We start from the raw sequence: 18,351 nt of genomic DNA on the forward strand, positions 1-18,351 counted from the left end.
AAAAAAAAAAACAGAAAAAGAACTACTTTAAGATATTCTACTTATCTTGACATGGCTTTACATTTTTTGCATATGTCTTTAATATCTGACTTAATAAAAACTTCCCTATGATTCAAGAATATGAAAAAAGTAGGAGGCCTTTAATAGTCTTTCCTGTTAAATGTGGATATTCTTCTCTGATGTTACAGAACATTTGTTAAGTGGTAATTTCTTAAAGGTTATTTGCAATGAAGAATCTGAATCATATAAGGGAATCTTTTGTACTTTGTTTCTATGTGTGTGCAATACGCATACACACATGCATATATTGATCTATCCATTGGTCTACCTGGCATTTTGAATAAATCTTTTATCCATGCATGACTTTTTAATGGCCTGCATTGGTCATTTGGAAAATATTGGTTCACTGTGTCATGTAGACCTTTCGTATGGTGACATATCTCATCATACATTATCAAAAAGTCCCATTTATTAATAGCACTAAAGTCTTTAAGCGATTGTTTATCTTACAACTCAAACTGCCAGTTATTTTACCAGTAAAAGATAGGTTTATTTGAGAATATCAGAGAGATGCAGTCATGGACAAGCAAGCAAACAGGATTTTTAATGGACCTTAAAGGGTTGGTACAAATAGTTTTTAAAAAGAGGGTTGGAAGGGAGAAGGTTTGTTGAATAACAAGATTCTTTCACATCTTGTGGATGTGAAAGGCAAATAAGGAATAAATCCAGGCTTTTGTTCTCTGTGGCTCTGTGTATATGAGGAGGAGATAGGTGAACCTACATTTTTGTGAACATTACCTGTTAAAATTAAGGAATTAACACCTTTTAGACTGATGTGGTGGGGGCTTTGGAGAGGTGGGGACTCAGTGGTGAAGACTGTGAAGAGAAGTTCCTTTATTTAAAATATATTTATGTCTCAGTATTTATCTATAGAGAAAAACCCACTAGAAAAGATGTATGTCAGAGGGGAACATAGTTTTGCTAACATATTTTTGACAATTTGAAAAGCCCATGGTAGTGTTGGCAAGAAGATTGTAAGTCTCAGAATATTCACATGGATTTCAAACAACTCAAAGGGAACGTACTTTTGTTGAAAACACCTTTCTGACATATTGTTACTAGTAGTGCCAAAACTTGGTAGGTACTGAGTCTCTTGGGCTCAGCGAACCCTGATTGTCTCCTCAACTGGGAATACCGCAAGGAGTCACTTTGAATACTGATTTCCGCGGCCCTTCGCAATTACACTAAATCGGGCTCTCTGCGCTTGCCGTAACGCGGACTCTACCATTGCTTTCTGAGGGGGGATTTGGAGGTAGCGGAAGAAGGAGCCCGAAGGGTGTGAGTGTGGGGGGGAAAAGCCGGGTCCAGAGGCCGGTTGTTTTACGGATTCCGTAACCAGCCCGTCCTACTCCCCTTTCCCCTCTCCCCGCCGCCCCTGTCCCGTCCGGGAACGGCGGCGGCCTTGAGCTTTGCTGTATTCCCGCTGTGGTAGGTGAGCGTCCGGCGCGCGGGCTCCCCGGGCTTCGCTCCCCACCCCCCCGTGTCTCCTGGGCCGGTGGCGGCGGCCGGCCGGGGAGGCGGCCTCGGCGCACAGTAATGGCAGCGCTGTGAGCAGGGGAACGCGAGCTGACAGCCGCCGCCGCCGCCGCCCACCTTCCTCGCCGGGGGCTTCGTCCTTCACTCCTTCGGGCTGCCTCCCCCTCCCCTTATCCCCTGTCCCTTGTCCCGCTTCTGCAGAAGGTAACCCCGCTGAGGGTCGGGGAGCCGGGCTGCAGGCTCCGGGAAACTTCCCTTCCCGGTTAATGGGTGGCGGGGATGGGGCGGAGGAAAGGAGTTGGGGGCGAAGAGGGGGGAGGGGAGAGGGATGGAAGGGGGAGGCGGGGGAAGATGGTGTCCCGTAAGTGACCCCGGCTCCCCGGAGCGCTGACCCCTAAGCCCAGCACCCCCTGGACTGGATCCCGGGCCTCCCCTACCCGGCCTTGGCCGCCCCTCCCTCGGCCCCATTTTCTTCTGAAGGAGGGAAGGTGAGAGTGCGTGTACTCTTCTGCTTGTTTACGAGCTCACACGCATACACAACTCTGTGTTTGGGGGTGTGTGTGGGGGCATCAGTCTCTTACATCCTTGCCACGAGTATTTTCACTTTTGTTTCCGCAGACAGCGAAGATTGATAGCTATGGGGAGGAGTAACCTACGTGCACTCCAGACCTGTCTCTACACTTAGGGTCTGGTGAAATAAGATCCTTAGACTTCTCAGAGCACTTACACACTAGGGAGTCTGGACCATTCCCTACAACCTCACCGATATGGGCATGTAAATAAAATATCCGTGAATTGCACACTGTTACTGTCAAATCATCTCCTTTCCCTCAGGGATTACTATCACCAGTTGATGGGTGGTACCCTGTAAGTTTACATTTTGAACATAGTTAGATTAGGTAACTAGAATAGATAAGATTTGAAGATATTAACTAACATTCACTGTGGGAGCTTTGACTAGACAGTATAAAATTCTTTGAACTAGATCTGTCCCAAATGTACATTCAGAGTAAAATATGGTAAATAATCACTTTGTTCTCATTGACTACTGACTACCTAATAGGTATTTAAAACACTCAAAAGGCTATACCCTATCCTTTAGAATCTCAGATTCCTTTCCAGGGCAGACAGATTGATTATACTTTGCCTCTTTTACCCAAATACAGTGTTTGAAAGATCCTTCGGAAAGACTCAGAGGTGAAATTACAGATGTACACAGTGTTTTGAGTTACCCTTTTTTTCTTTTCAGATGCTGTGTATAATTTAGGGAAACAGTGGTACAGTGTGCATGCACATAGTGTGTGGAAAATACCTTTTCTATGTATTTGAATGTTCAGAAGCATCTGAAATAATCTTACTTTACTCTTCAGCCTCTGTTGATTTTCGGTATTTTATGGAAGCTAAGATGGTTTATCCATGTCTTTTATCCTCACCAGTTTGTTATTAAATTACATATTGTGGACCTTCTTTAAAGTCAGTTTTGCCTTCTTTGTCAGTTAAATATTTAAGTACCTGATTCATATATCAAGTATTATTGTGGGCATTAGGGATACAACAATAAGCAAGACGTGTGAAGTTTCTGTCCTTGTAGAGCTTCAATTCTGGTGGAGGAGGGAGAGACTGATAAGACATAGGAATAAAAATAATTTCAGAGAATCATTAAGTGCAATGAAAAATAAAATGGGAAATTGTGGTGGTGACTGAGAGAAGACTACTTCAGATGCTGTGGTTGGGAAAGACCTGTCTGAGGTGAGCTTTGACCTGATACCTGACAAGTCAGAAGGGTTTAGCCTTTGGAAGTCTGAGGGGAGAGTATTCCTTTCTGAGGGAACAGCACAGGGAAGTTCTCAGAGGTGGTGTCAAGCTTGGGGTCAGTAAACTGAAGAAGCTCAGTGCATGTGGACCCAATGGGGGGATAAGAAGTTAGGTCATAGCCAAGGGCCAGATCTGGTGAGGTCTTATTGTCCAAAGGAGTTTGGATTTTATTCTTAAAGTACATGGAAAAGCTATTGGAATTTTTGTGAAACTGAAATTGCTCTGGTCTGATTGACAATCTGACTGCAGGGAAGACTGGATAAGAGGAGAAAAGAAGCAGAGAGACAGTTAGAAGGCTATGGTAGATTAGTGACTAGCGTATTAGATCAGGTTAAAGATTTTTCAGGTACGTTTTGGAGCTAACGGCATTGATTGAACTTGAGGCTTGCATGAAAGTGCAGTTGGTTGGGACGGGTGATTCCTCAGGTTTGGACTTCAGCTGGTGGGTGGTGATGCTTTGTATGGAGATGAGAAAGCAGCGAGGGAAGCATGTTATATGGGGAAAAGGTTAGATAAGATATGTTAAGTAGGACATGTTAGATGTTCAAGTGGAGGTAAGAAGTAGGCAGTTGGGTATACCATCTGGAGTTTACTGAAGAGATTAAGAAGTCGTTCATTCAACAAATGTTTTTCAAGCACCAGCAGTGGACCTGGCAATGGGAATATAGTAGTGAAAACATAGACAAAATCTCTGTCTTCATGGGACTTAAATTCTGATGAGGAAAGGAAAAAGAGATGCATCATCAGCACTTATCTGTTGGTTTATTTATATTTTGAATAAAAACTACATTCACATGATTCAAAACTTAAAATGTTTGATGAAGTACAGAGTGAAAATCTCTTGTTTCGTGTATCCTGTAACACCCAGTTTCTGTGGTGCTGAACAGGGTTCATGTTTTCTTACATACCTTTCCAAAGATATATTTTATGCACATATAAAGCAAATATGTGTATATTCTTCTCCCCACTTTGTCAGAATGGTAGCATACTTCACCTGCCTTGACCCCTTGTATTTTTTAGAGTATGAAATGGTGTTTAAGTTATGAAACAGGTTGAGACCACCTAAGAAAAGAATGTAGAGAACAGTGGAGAAAGCCCTGGAATATGCAGCATTTTCTAAGTTGATCCCTGCTGAGTTTTGGACCTACAGATGTGGTGGTGTTTAAAGAGCTGTTACTTTTTATGAGACTTTTTACAAAAGTTTGCACTGTTTCTTTTGTGTTCCACCTTTCTTATCTGCCTGTTCTCTTTATACACTGGAAAATGTCTGATTATAATTGAAGGCAGTGTTTTCATGTATCTACTGTCAATTAAATTCAAGAAAATCGATGACAGGATCAGCCCTGGAATCTTAATATTATAAAGACTTTTAACTGGCTGTTGTTATATCTAGGAAAAACAGGCAGAAATTTAGAATGTTAGGAGATTTATAACAAGTTATTGATACTTGAGATGTATGACTGAATCCTTGCTCAGTAATCAGTTAATCATAGTATCTGTTCAGAGTGATCTGGCTCTTTGCCTGGGTTTGAATCTTAACAGTAATGTTTCTATTATATTGCAGATGTTAGCATAATCCTTGTATTATTATCTTTAAGAATATTTAGAGTCATCCTCTTGTTACCACTTTGTGTTTGGGAAGGCTTATTGGAGAGACTAAAACAGTGTAGGTCTTTTGATCCTTAGAAGTTTTGAGACTGATAGTGTTAAGATCATTAGCGTCTGCTATAACTTTTGGGGTGCAGTTGAACCCTCTTGATTGACCTACCCAGAGGAGGAGAGAGGGAACATTTTTTAATGAATATAATTATAATGCTTCATATATTGGCTGACATTTTGATTTTCAGTTAGCTGTCTTTATTAGCCAGTCACTTGGTATATAAATATATCTGTTTTTTTCTGAGTTTTTTTTTTTTTTTTTTAAGATTTTCTTTATTTACTTGAGAGAGAAAGAGCACAGAGAGGGAGGGAGAAGCAGGCTCCCCTTTGAGCAGGGACCCGCTCATGCAGGGCTTGATCCCAGGACCCTGGGATTATGACCTGAGTCAAAGGCAGGTGCTTAACTGACTGAGTCACCCAGGCGCCGCTGAGATTGTGCTTGATTTAAGAATTGTTTTGTTCAGTTTGATTTTTGTGGTCATTTTTGTTATCTTTACTTCTCTTGTATTCTTATTTGGTGGAGATTAAAGTAAGCTACTAGCTTTTTAGGTTGAAGAAATATAATCTTTAATGGAAAATATTTAATAGTACTTTTTGAAGCATTAGACACTAATTACATATAAGACTACCATTTGAAATATGTGTAGTGAGTGTGTTAGGCTAACTTAAATTCTGTAAATGTATAGGTGTTAATGTTTTATTTGAAGATTTTAGTTATCTAAATGATTTTCATTTATATACTTTAACATCATAAATGATGTTACTCTTGTTATTTAATCATTGGATTGTAGCCTGATTGTGTGTCAGAATTTTTTTATCAACGAAGTTGACAATTTTTTTTTCTCTTACCAGCTATAAGTTTCTTGAAGATAGCATCTCTAGCACCTATAAATACCTAAATATCTCTTAATGACTAAAGTCTTGTTTCAACATAGGTTGCTTTTCAGATATTGAAATGTTGGATTTACTTACTCTATGTAAATACTTCTTGAGTTTCTCAACTTTGTTTTAACTCACTTGAGGGAGAAAATGTATAAGATACTTCAACAATTTTTTAAAAAAATTTTCAAATCTGTACCTTCACTCAGGTACTTTTCACCCAGCTTTCCCTAATGTTAATAACTTATGCAACCAGAGCACAGTGATTAAAACTGGAAATTAATATTGGTACAATAGTGTTAACTAAACTACAGACCTTATATGAATTTTACTAGTTTTTCCAATAATGTCCTTTTTCTGTTTCAGGATTCAGTCCATTGCATTTAATTATTGTGTCTCCTTAGTCTTATCTATCATAGTCTTTTTTAGACCTTCACACTAGTGATGAGTGTGTGGTCATTTATTTTGTAGAATGTCTCTCAGTTTGGTTTTGTCTGATGTTTTCTTGATTTATTGAAGTTTTGCATTTTTGACAAAAATACTATAGAAGTAATGTGCAGTGTAATGTTGAGTCCTACATTCAACATTATTGATGTTGAGTACAGGATGTCAGTATATCCTATTTGAGGTGATGTTAATTCTCATATGGTGGATGTCATGTCTGTCAAATTTCTCTACTTGTAAAGTCACCATTTTTGTCTTTGTAATTACAAGGTATCTTGGAGAGATTCTTTGAAACTGTGCGTTTATCCCTTTTCTCCTCAAACCTTTGCCCGTTTATTTTCAGTATTCTTTGGTAGATCTTGCCTGTAACAATTACTATAATGGTGTTCACCTGATAGTGATTTTGTTTTTCTCATTTCCTTCTACATTTATTAATTGGAATTTTTCTGTAGGGAAGACCTGACCCTTCTTGTTTATTTAGTAATTTGTTTATATTGGTATTGAGTCATAGATACTTGTTTTATTCTATGGTTTATAATTTAATGCTGTCATTATTTTGTTGTCAGATCATTCCAGGTATGGTCTTCAGGTTGACTCTTTGTTTTTTCACCATGTCCCCATTCTCTTTTCTTTAGGAAAGCATTTTTTTCTGGCATGATATCATTTTCTAGGTTTATCTTCCATTTCTCTGCTGAGACCGAGATCAGTCATTTGTCCTAGGAGCTCTGGTTCTTTCTATTGGAGATGATATTTAGAAACCAAGATCTGGATGTGATGTGTGCTTATTGCTACTGAGGTGTCATTGCTCCTGTTAGGCCTTCTTAGCAGACAGAGCTAGAAATATATGTATATACGCACATTAACTCACACATACATAAACATCCATGTTTATTTGTGTATCCTTTTAATCCATGTGTGCATTTATTAAAAACTATGAGTTCATACCGATAACTCTGATTCCAAGCACTATAGAGTTTATGCTAGCTGTCCCCTTTTGTTTATAATTACTATTTTCTGGCAGTGAGAAATAGAGCATACTTTGGTATGAAGTTACTAGAATAATGAATTATAGTGATGTTCAGGAAGATCTCCAAATAGTCCTGAACCTTAAAAAACATGTTAAGCTATCTTTCAGAATATTTCTTTTATTTGATAAAAGTCTGTATAAACCAAAAGTAATCATATTTTATCTTTGTAGTTCTAAGTATTGTTTAATTACATTTAAAAAATTTTTAGAGATCACTTTGCACTGAGATTTAGATATTTCTTTTCATCAGAACTTTGTTGTCCATATGATCTGGATTTTAAACACTGAGAAGGATGATACTTTTTTTTTTTTAAAGATTTTATTTCTTTATTTGACAGAGAGAGATCACAAATAGGCAGAGAGGCAGCCAGAGAGAAGAGGGGGGAAGCAGGCTCCCCGCTGAGCAGAGAACCCAATGCGGGGCTCAATCCCAGGACCCTGAGATCATTACCTGAGCCGAAGGCAGAGGCTTAACCCACTGAGCCACCCAGGTGCCCCAGGACAGTACCTTTTTTTGTATTATTTTTTTTTATTGTGGCAAGATATACATAAGAAAATTTCCCATTTTAACCATTTTTAAGTGTACAGTTCACTAGCAGTAATTGTACTCACAGTGTCTTCACAATGATCACCACTATCTGTTTCTAAAACTTTTTCATTATCCCAAATAGAAACTGCAACCATTGAGCAATAATTCACCATTGCCTCTCCTGCCAGCACCTGGTAATCTGTAGTCTGCTTTTTGTCTTTATGAATTTGTCTCCTTTGTTACCATATAAAGGGAAGATCATATAGTATTTGTTCTTTTTTGTTTGGTTTATTTTATTTGACATACTGTTTTTGGGGTTCATCCATGTTGTACTATGTACCAGAATTTACTCCTTTATTATGAATTATTAATACTCCTTTTATGTGTATTGCATTTTGCTTATCCATTCTTCTGTTAATGGGCATTTGAGTTTTGTCCATCTTTGACTATTGTGAATAATGCTGCCGTGAATGTTGTAACACAAGTATCTTTCCCATTCCCTGCTTTTTGTTTCCTTTGGGTAAATACCTGGAAGAGCAGTTGGTGCTCATATGGTAATTCTGTAGTTAGTGTTTTGAGCCTACTGAAATGTTTTCCATGGTGGCTGCACCATTTTACATTTCCTACCAGCATTACACAAGGATTCCAATTTCTTCACATCCTCACCAACATTAGTTACTTTCCATTTTTGGCTTGTTTGATTGCTGTGATAATAGACATCTTACTAGGTGTGAAGTGGCATCTCATTGTATTTTGGATTTACATTTCCCTAATGACTTGTGATGTTGAAGATCTTTTTATGTGCTTGTTGGCTATTTTTGTATCTTTCAGGGGAAATGTCTATTCAGGATCTTTGCCCATTTCAAAATTTGTTATTGTTGTTAAGATAATCTTTATATAGGATATTAATCTCTTTTCAGACATATGAGATTAAATGTTTTCTCTCATTCTGTGGACTTTCTCACTCTTGATAGTGTCTTCTAATACATGAAAGTTAAATTTTGATGAAGACCGATATCTGTGTTTTGTTTATGTTTTTGGTATCATATCCAAGAAATCATTCCCAAATCCGATGCCAAAGCTTTCCCACTGTGTTTTCTTCTATGAATTTTCTATTTTTATATGTTTAGATCTTAAGTATAGGCCTTTGTTCCATTTTGAGTTAAGGTTTGCATGTAAGTAAGGACAGTGTATTTTGTGTGGATTATCAATAGATGGCTTTATGTTGGCACTTAGTTATGTCCAAACTTTGGCTAGTTTGGAAGTTAAATTTTAGAGAGCTAAAAATTAGTTATAAAGAGGTTAATAGAGGAAAAGGAAATGGTATGGCATTATGATGAAAGGAATTGCATTTTTTCCTGTGTGAAATAGGTGAACATTAAAATGAACTGCTTATAAGAAAAATGGAATGAAAGAAAGCCTTTTTAATTGATATATGGGAATAAAGTATGGGAAAGAGTAAAGGCATAAAGATATCAGTAATGGTACAGTTTTGGTCTTCATTAGATTCAAAAATATGGATGGAAAACTTAAATTACAGAAAACAGTAGAGAATAATACTACCTAAACTTAGCATTACCCAGCAAACTTGGAAAGTATTTATAAATATTGTCTATTTATGTTGTGCAGATGGAGAAAATGAAATAGCAACTAGCCTGGGATCACACTGTGATTGACAGAGCCAGTTTAGAATACTAGTTTCTTGATTCACACTTTTTCATTTTTGAGACCAGTGTTTTCCTTCCTTCCTTCCTTCCCCTCTTTCTTTCTCATGGATGGCGTGTTTGTTTTGTTTTGTTTTTTTTAAGTAAACTCTACTCCCAATGTGAGGCTTAAACTCTCAGCCTGAGATCATGAATTGACCCTGAGATCAAGAGTCACATGCTCTACTGACTGAGCCACCCAGGTGCCCCTCTTTCTTAATGTTTTGATATCTGGCAGAAACTTCCTCCGCCATCTTAAGACATTCAGCCTTTTAGATGGGACTTGCCTACTTCTAGAAGGCTGAACTATCATCTCATCCGCTTCCTCTGAGCCAACTCTAGTTTCTACAATGGCAAATAATAAATGCAGTAGAGGACAGGGGTAAGAGCTTCATCTTAAAGCCAGATGGATCTGGATTCAGATTCGGGGGTTGCTAGTTAATAGTTATGTATGTATTTTACCCAAATTTTCTAAATCTCTGTCTCTTCATTTTTAAAACAGAGAATAATAGTCATTTTAGAGTTATTCTGAGGAATTGATGAGATAATGTATAAAATGTGTTTAGCATGGCTTCTGGAATATATGCAAGCCAATAAAGATTTGCTATTATTATTATAATAATTATTATTATTAACAACTCTGTAGTTAGATGCTGTTATGATGATTATAAGTCATGGGCAAAGTACATCCTGCTCCAGGTCTCTCCTGTAGGAGAATTGGTGTCAATTTTATTTCTTTTTTTATAATTTGTGTGTTGGGTTGTCTTTATTTTTTTTTAATATTTATTTATTTGAGAGAGAGAGAGCAAGCATGAGCAGGGGGAGGGGCAGTGGGAGAGGGAGAGAGAGAGAGAGAGAGAAGCAGACTGCCCACTGAGCACAGAACCCGAAATGGGGGGCATGGGCATGGGACTGAGTCTCACGACCCTGCAATCACAACCTGAGACCTGGGTGCAACTGACTGAGCCATCCCGGTGCCCCTGGATTGCCTTTATTCTTTACCTTAATGGACAGTTAAGTGAAAGAATGGGATTGTAAGAGGTTGTGGTGTCCATGCTGTTTTTGGAATTTTAAACAGGAGGTAGTCAGCAAAGTTGATGTGTACCAGCTGTAGCTGTATCGCCTTTTGTTATTCTCTCATGCCTGTGTCTTCTAGAGCTGTCAGGATTTAAGTGGGAATTAATATATAGCAGCTCCCAGGTATATTAATTTGAATGGAAAAAAGGACCAGTTGATAAATAGTGATAAAGTTGGTAGGAATTGGAAGAGAAGCAAGGAATCTGAATTTTATTACAGCCAATAATAAACCAGTAGAAACTGCTTAGTATGTGATTCCATCCTCCATAAAAACTATGTAACTCATAACAAACAACTCAGAAAAGCAAATTACTATCAATCTTAAAATCTTAGCCTGTATTTGTGAGAAGAGATTTAAATCCAAGATTTTTAAATGTATGTGATTTAATTTAGCTCTCGAAGAATAGGATAACAAATATTGCAGTTCTTTGGGTAGTGCAAAGACAATGATTAGGGTAACCCTTTTTAATGTTTGGGTAGAAGGTCAGGCCTAGGAAAAATTGTGCCCTGGATCATTTAATTATTTGTGAAAAGGCTGGTTGGTCACAGCTTTGTCTAGCATGCATGGCAGTGTGTGAGCTTGCCTGCCTTTGAGGGAGTTAGACAAATTCAAGTTCTGTAACTCATTTGAGATAGGTATATGAGAATGGTTTTCTTTCCCTTTTTTTTTTTTTAAGGCTGGTTGGTGTCTTAAATTCCTTGCCTGAATATTAAGAAAAAAGAGAAAGCAGGTAAAAGGGACATTAAACTGCATACTAATGAGAGCAATGTGAAAACTTGAGAAGTACAGTCTGTAGAGACTTGGGAGAGAATCTCAAGTTTGAAGAGAGAATGGTCTTTAATTTTGGTCAGGTGGGTTTATTTTGGAAGCATTTGCCTTCCCCAATTTACATGTTGTAGTATAAATACATTCCTTACTCCCCACTGTCCTTCCTTTTCTTTGAGACTTAAGGGTTTTCTTCCTGCAATATACTTTTTGCCAACTGAGATTGATGAGAGTCTACTGTATTTCTCTTTACTGTTTTTCCCCTACTTCTGTCTTGTCTTTTTCTTTTTTAACATATGATGGAAATGACATTTGTGGAGTATTAAGAGCTCCATGGATCAAATCTTGTTGCAACAAGCATTGTACCCCATGCCTCATCAGATAACAAAGATATCTTTTGACTCTATTGGTTCACTCATTTGAATACAGTAAGATGAAATTGTTTAGATGCAACCTTGGAGCTTATTTTTATATGAAATGACAGAAGCGTTTTCAGTCAGTGTGTAGTAGAGGTAGCGTTTCCTATGCAAATGGAAAATACTGCAAGTTAATAATGTCCTGTATGGGGTCTTAATATTTTCTTTCAAATTGTATTAATTATAATGATATTAATTAGAATATAACCTGCTCTAAGCCCACTAAATGTCATTTGAAAAGCTAATTGTGATATATTGAGTACCTGAAATTAATTGAGGTCCAAGAATTTTTGGACTGGCCAAATTTTTGGACTGGCCAAATTTTTGGCAGTAGTGATCAATACTGAAATAAAAAGTCATCATTTGGTAGTTTCATTTCTCTCTCTCTCTCTCTTTTTTTTTTTCTTTTTTTGCTGAAAAGAGAGTTACAGGGCGCCTTCGTGACTTAGTTGGTTAAGCATCGACTGTTGCTTTTCACTCAGGTCATGATCTGACGGTGGTGACCTCGAGTCCTGCATGGAGCTCTGCTCTCAGTGCAGAGTCTGCTTGAGACTCTCTACCTCTCCCTCTGCCCCCTTCCCCCCCTGTATGTGTGCACGCACGTGTGGACTCTCTCTCAAATACATCTTTAAAAAAGAATCAGAATATTAAGTGTTTAGCCTTTTACATTATTCATAAATCATACTTCAGGAAGTCAACTGAAATGTGGCATACTAAAGCATTTATCAGTAATTAAGGTGTAGTTACCTTCATCAACATGTTAAACATGGTTATATGTTTTACTAAAATAGTTTATACTTCAGGTAAAATATTTATCTAATTATGTATATCAATTCTCTACCTAAAATGGAAAGTTGAGAATCTGTTACTGCTTTACCTGCTGAAATGTGATTATCCAAATGAGTTCTTTATATGAAAATGGTCATGGGTGCCTGAGTGGCTTGATTAAGTGTCTCTTTGGCTCAGGTCATGATCCCAGGGTCCTGGCACCAAGCCCTACATCAGGCTTTCTGCTCAGTGGGGAGCCTACTTCTCTCTCTCCCTCTGCCTGACATTCTGCCTACTTGTGCCCTCTCTCATCAAATAAATAAGTAAAATCTTAAAAAAAAAAAAAAGAAAGAAAAATGTCCAAATGAAGAACAGTATTGCTTCAAATTAAGATCCACCCATCTTGGCAAAGTTATGTTTTTTATTTCTGCTGTTATTTGTAAATTTGTTTTTAAAACAGTTTCATCAGGCTGTGTTAACACATCATACTTTTGATAGTAACATGTTCTTTTGGAGCCCTCTTTTAGCCTCAGAAACCTAAAACTCACTGGAAAGTTAAGTGACAGGTCAGCTTTTAGTGTTCTGAGGAATGAGGTACGTGTAGTGAGGAGAAAAACTTAAAAGAGATTTAGAACATTTTTTTTTTCCTTTTAAGATTTTATTTATCTGATAGAGAGATGGAGAGTGAGCACAAGTAGGCACAGCGGTGGGGAGAGGGAGAAGCAGACTCTCTGCTGAGCAGGGAGCCTGATGTGGGGCTCGATCCCAAGATTCTGGGATCATGACCCAAGCTGAAGGCAGACACTTAACTGACTGAGCCACCCAGGTACCCTGAGATTTTAGAACATTTCGATTGGAAATCTAGACAGATTAACAGTTTGATTTTCCTGATTACTTTTTTATTCTCATTTTTACCATAGGCTACTTAGCTTTTCTCTTAAAACTGATAACTTTGGGGGCACCTGGGTGGCTCGGTGGGTTAAAGCCTCTGCTTTTGGCTCAGGTCATGATCCCAGGGTCCTGGGATCGAGCCCCACATCTGGCTCTCTGCTCAGTGGGGAGCCTGCTTCCCTTCCTCTCTCTGGCTGCCTCTCTGCCTACCTGTGATCTCTGTCAAATAAATAAATAAAATCTTTAAAAAAAAACTGATAACTTTGTCATCAGAATATTATTAAAATATTTACCAACTTTTATGGGAAAGATGACAGAGTGATAAATTAGAGAATTTTTTTGTTAAACAATAAAATATAAGATACATGCTAAAGATTATAAATTAGAGTCTTTGAAGGATTTTAAGCCGAGTGTATGAAATAATCAGATTTGTGTTTTGGAAACTTTACATTGGTCATGGTATGTGACATGTATCAAGGGATAGAAAGAGGATACGGGCAGGTCACTTAGGAAGCTATGGCAGTGATCAGGCAAGAGGTCGTGGGTTGGATTAGGGTGATGTCAGTGGAAATGGGAAGAAGTGCATGAATTCAAGAATTGGCTAGAAGATAAAGGACTTATTGATTGGATTGATTTGTAGAGGAGAGTCAGAGAAATCAGAAAGAATAAAATTTCTGGCTTGAGGAACTCTGGATGTTGATATTTGCTGAGATGTGGGATACTGTGGAAGGATGAACATCTTGAGTTTGAGGGGTTGGGTTTATGGAAGAATAACAGACATAGAAAAATGTTCTTTGAATTTTGTGTGTGTGTGTTTTTTGAATTTTGACAAATTTTTATGGTCCTATAAGTAGCATCACAATTAATATCACCCCAGAAGTTTTCTAATGCTCTTCCGTAGTCTTTCCTGAGCCTCTGACAATCAGTGATCTGATGTATGTCCATGTGTTTTGCCTTTCCCAGAATGTAATGTAAATTGAATAATATAATAGTTAGTCAAATGAATCCTCCTTTCACTTAGCTAAAGCTTTTGAGAATCATCTATTGTCCATATATCAGTAATTTATTCCATTTTGTTGGTGAATAATATATCACAGCGTGGAGGTGTACCGTATTTTGTTTTTCCATTCACCAGTTGCTGGGCAGTTGGATTGTTACAGTTTTGCACAGTTATGAATTAAGATGCTATAAAAATTTGTGTTTATGTGGGGTTTTTTTGGTAAATTTATATCTTTATTTCTAATGTATAAATACTCAGAAAGGGGATTACTGGTTAAATGAAAGGTGTATATTTAAGAGAAATTGCCTAAGTCGTTTTTTATTTTAAATTTCCACTTGCACAAATGAGAGTTTTTGTTGCTCCACATCCTCATCAGCTTTTGATTCTGTCGGATTTTTGATCCATTCCAATAGTTATGTAGTAGTATCTTGTTGAAGTTTTAATATGCATTTTTCTAATGACTAATAAAGTTGAACATCTTTTATGTACTCATTTGCTATCAGTATTTCTCAACTCTGGCTCTTTTGGCTACTTTTTATTTGGATTGTGTGTTTTGTTATTACTGAGCTTTGAGCATTCTTTATAGAGTTCTTTGAGAGTTCTGGGTAGTAATCCTGTGTGTGTGTATTGTGTATCTGTCCTGTATCAGATCTGTATCTCACAAATATTTTCTCCCAGGCTGTAGCTTTTCATTCATTTTTTTTTTTCTGTTGAGGTATAATTGCCATATAACATATTAGTTTCAGCCTTACAACATAATGATTTCAGTATTTGTATATATTGCCAAGTGATTATCACAGTATGTATAGTTAATATCTGTTATGTAAGCAGAAAATTTTTTTTCTTGTGATGAGAACTTTAAGATTTACTCTCTTAGCAACTTTCAAATATGTAACATTTGGTATTATTAACTGTGGTCCTCATGCTGCATATCACATCCCCAGGACTTATTTATATTATAACTGGAAGGGTGTACCTTTTGAGCCCCGTCAGTCATATGCTCACTCTTTACTCCCCATTTCTAGTAGCCACCAGTCTGTTCTCTGTATCTATGAGTTTGTGTTATTTTGTCCATACAGATTTTAGCATTGTTTTTCCTATTTCTGTGGGGAAAAAAATGCTGTTGGAATTTTGATAGGGATTGCATCAACTCAGTAGAGTGCGTTAGGTAGTATGGACGTTTTAACACTATATATATATATATTTTTAAGATTTTATTTATTTGACAGAGAGAGACACAACAAGAGAGGTTAGTAAGGGGAGTGGGAGAGGGAGAAGCAGGCTTCCCACTGAGCAGGGAGCCTATTGCAGGGCTCCATCCCAGGACCCTGGGATCATGACCCTATCTGAAGGCAGACACCTAACGACTGAACCTTATCCTTATTCCTAGGTGTTCTTTTTGATGCAGTTGTAAATGGGATTGTTTTCTTAATTTCGATTTCTGGTAGTTATTGATGTATAGAAATACAGCAGATTTTTGTATACTGATTTTGTGTCCTACAACACTACTGAATTAGTTTATTCCTTCAAATGGGTTTTTGGTGGAGCCTTTAGGATTTTCTGTATATAATATTGTTACCTGCAAATACTGACAGTTTTACTTCTTTTCTAATTTGGATGCTTTTTACTTATTTTTCTTGTTAAATTGCTGTGGTTTGAAATTTCAATAGTATGTTGAATAAAAGTAGTAAGAGTAGATATCCTTGTCTTAAAGCTTTTAGCTTTTCACTCTTGGTTACAATGTTAGCCATAGGCTTTTAATATACGGCTTTTATTGTGCTGAGGTTCATTCCCTTTAAGCTCACTTTGTTGAGAATATTTTATCATAAATGGATGTTAAATTTTGTCAGATGCTTTTTCTGCATCTATTTTGATGATCATATAATATTTATCGTTGATTTTGTTAATGTGGTTTATCACATTGATTGAGTTGAGAATGTTGAATAAATTCCACTTGATCTTGGTGTATGATCCTTTTGTATTGTTGAATTTTGTTTGCTAATATTTTGTTGAGGATTTTTGCATCCATGTTCATCAGGGATATCAGCTATAATTTTCTGTTCTTCTGGCATCCTTGTCTCATTTTGGTATCAGAATAATACTGGCCATATAAAATGAGTTTGGAAGGTTTTCCAAACTTCCTCTTTTGTTTTTTGAAAGATTTTGAGAACAATTGGTATTAATTATTTGAATGTTTAGTAGAATTTACCAGTGAAGCTGTTTGGTCCTGGGCATTTGTTTGCTGGGAGGTTTTTGATTACTCATTCTACCTCTTAACTAGTAATCAGTCTGGTTAAATTTTCTATTTCTTCATAATTCAGTTTTGGTAAGTATTATGTTTCTAGGAATTTATCCATTTTTTTAATATGTTGTCAAATTTGTTTACATATTATTTGTTCATAATCATTTCTTCAAAATCCTTTATGTGTCCATGGTATCAGTTGTAATATCTTCTCTTTCATTTCTGATTTTGAGTTTTTTTCTTGGTGAGTCTAACTAAAGACTTGTCACTTTAGTTTATTTTTTCCAAGAATCAGGTCTTAGTTTCATTGATCTTTTCTATTATCTTTTTAGTCTTTATTTCACTTTTTTCCACTCTGATTTTTTCTGTTTTCTTTCTTCCACTAACTTTGGGCTTCCTTTGCTCTTTTTTTCTTAGTTGCTTGAGGTGTGAAGGTAGTGTTTGAGATTTTTCTTGTCTCTTGGGGTAGGCATTTGTTGCAGACTTCCATTTTAGAATTGCTTTTGCTGTATCCCACAAGTTCTGGTATGTTGTATGTTCTGTTTTCCATACCTTTCAGTCTCTTTTTATTTCACTTTTGATTTCTTCTTTGACTCTGGTTGTTCAATAGCATGTTGTTAAATTTGTGAATTTTCCAGTTTTCTTCCAGTTACTGATCTCTAGTTTTATGCCATTGTGGTCAGAAATAATGCTTGATAGGATTTCAGTCTTCTTAAATTTATTAAGATTTATTTTTTGGCCTAATATATGATCTGTCCTGGAGAATGTTCCATGTGCACTTCAGAAGAATGGATTCTGTTGTGTTTGGGTGGAATGTTATGTATATATCTATTAAGTCCACCTGGTCTAACATGTGTAAGGTTGATATTTGCTTATTGATTTTTTTTCTGAATTTAACTATCCCAGCTTTCTTTTTGTTTCCATTTGCAAGGAGTATCTTCCATCCCTTCACCTTCAGTTTGTGTGTATCCTTAAATCTGAAGTGAGACTCTTGTAGGCAGCATATAGATGGGCCTTGTTTTTAAATCCATTTTGTCACTCTTTGTCTTTTGGTTGGAGAGTTGTGTCCATTTACGTTGATAGGTATGCACTTACTGCCATTTTTTGGTAAATTGTATTCCAGCTATTTTGCAGCTCCTCTTTGTTCCTTTTTTTCCTTGCTCTCTTCCTTTGTGGTTTGAGAATTTATTTACTGGTGCACTTAAATTCCTTTTCCTTTATCTTTGTGTATCTTTACCATTTGTGTATCTTTTGTTTTGCTTTGTGGTTACCATGAGGCTTACATATAACAACTGTATTTGTAACTGTTTAAGTTGATAACAGCTTAAGGTTGAGTGCATTCTAAAAAGCTTTACATTTTTACTCTCCCTCACATTTTATATTTTTGAAGTCATGTTTTACATCCTTTTATTTTGTGTATTCCTTAACTAATTATTGTATTTATAGTTATTCTTACTACTTTTGTTTTCTACCCTTTGTAACTAGGTTTATATATATTTATTATATTTACCATTTTCTTGCCAGTATTATTCCAAGACCAGAAGTTGTTAATTTTGAGGAAGTCCAGTTTTTTCTTTTATGATTCAGGCTTTTTGTGTT

The 18,351-nt window shown here is 36.7% G+C and overlaps 1 protein-coding gene across 4 annotated transcripts in view; it reads left to right on the forward strand.

The window, feature by feature from the left end:
• Nucleotides 1-1,352: 1,352 nt before the first annotated feature.
• CUL2 (cullin 2) overlaps nucleotides 1,353-18,351 on the forward strand; it is a 108,423-nt gene continuing 91,424 nt past the window's right edge. The window contains exon 1 of one of the 4 annotated variants that reach the window (XM_046013326.1): nucleotides 1,353-1,492. The gene's annotated coding sequence lies outside the window, so the exon portion shown is untranslated. Of the gene's footprint in view, nucleotides 1,493-1,570; nucleotides 1,741-1,807; nucleotides 2,025-18,351 lie in introns of those variants that run through there. The other 3 variants (XM_046013327.1, XM_046013324.1, XM_046013328.1) reach the window with 3 other exon arrangements.

This window comes from Meles meles, chromosome 7, assembly GCF_922984935.1.
Source record: "Meles meles chromosome 7, mMelMel3.1 paternal haplotype, whole genome shotgun sequence".
Classification (NCBI taxonomy): domain Eukaryota; kingdom Metazoa; phylum Chordata; class Mammalia; order Carnivora; family Mustelidae; genus Meles; species Meles meles.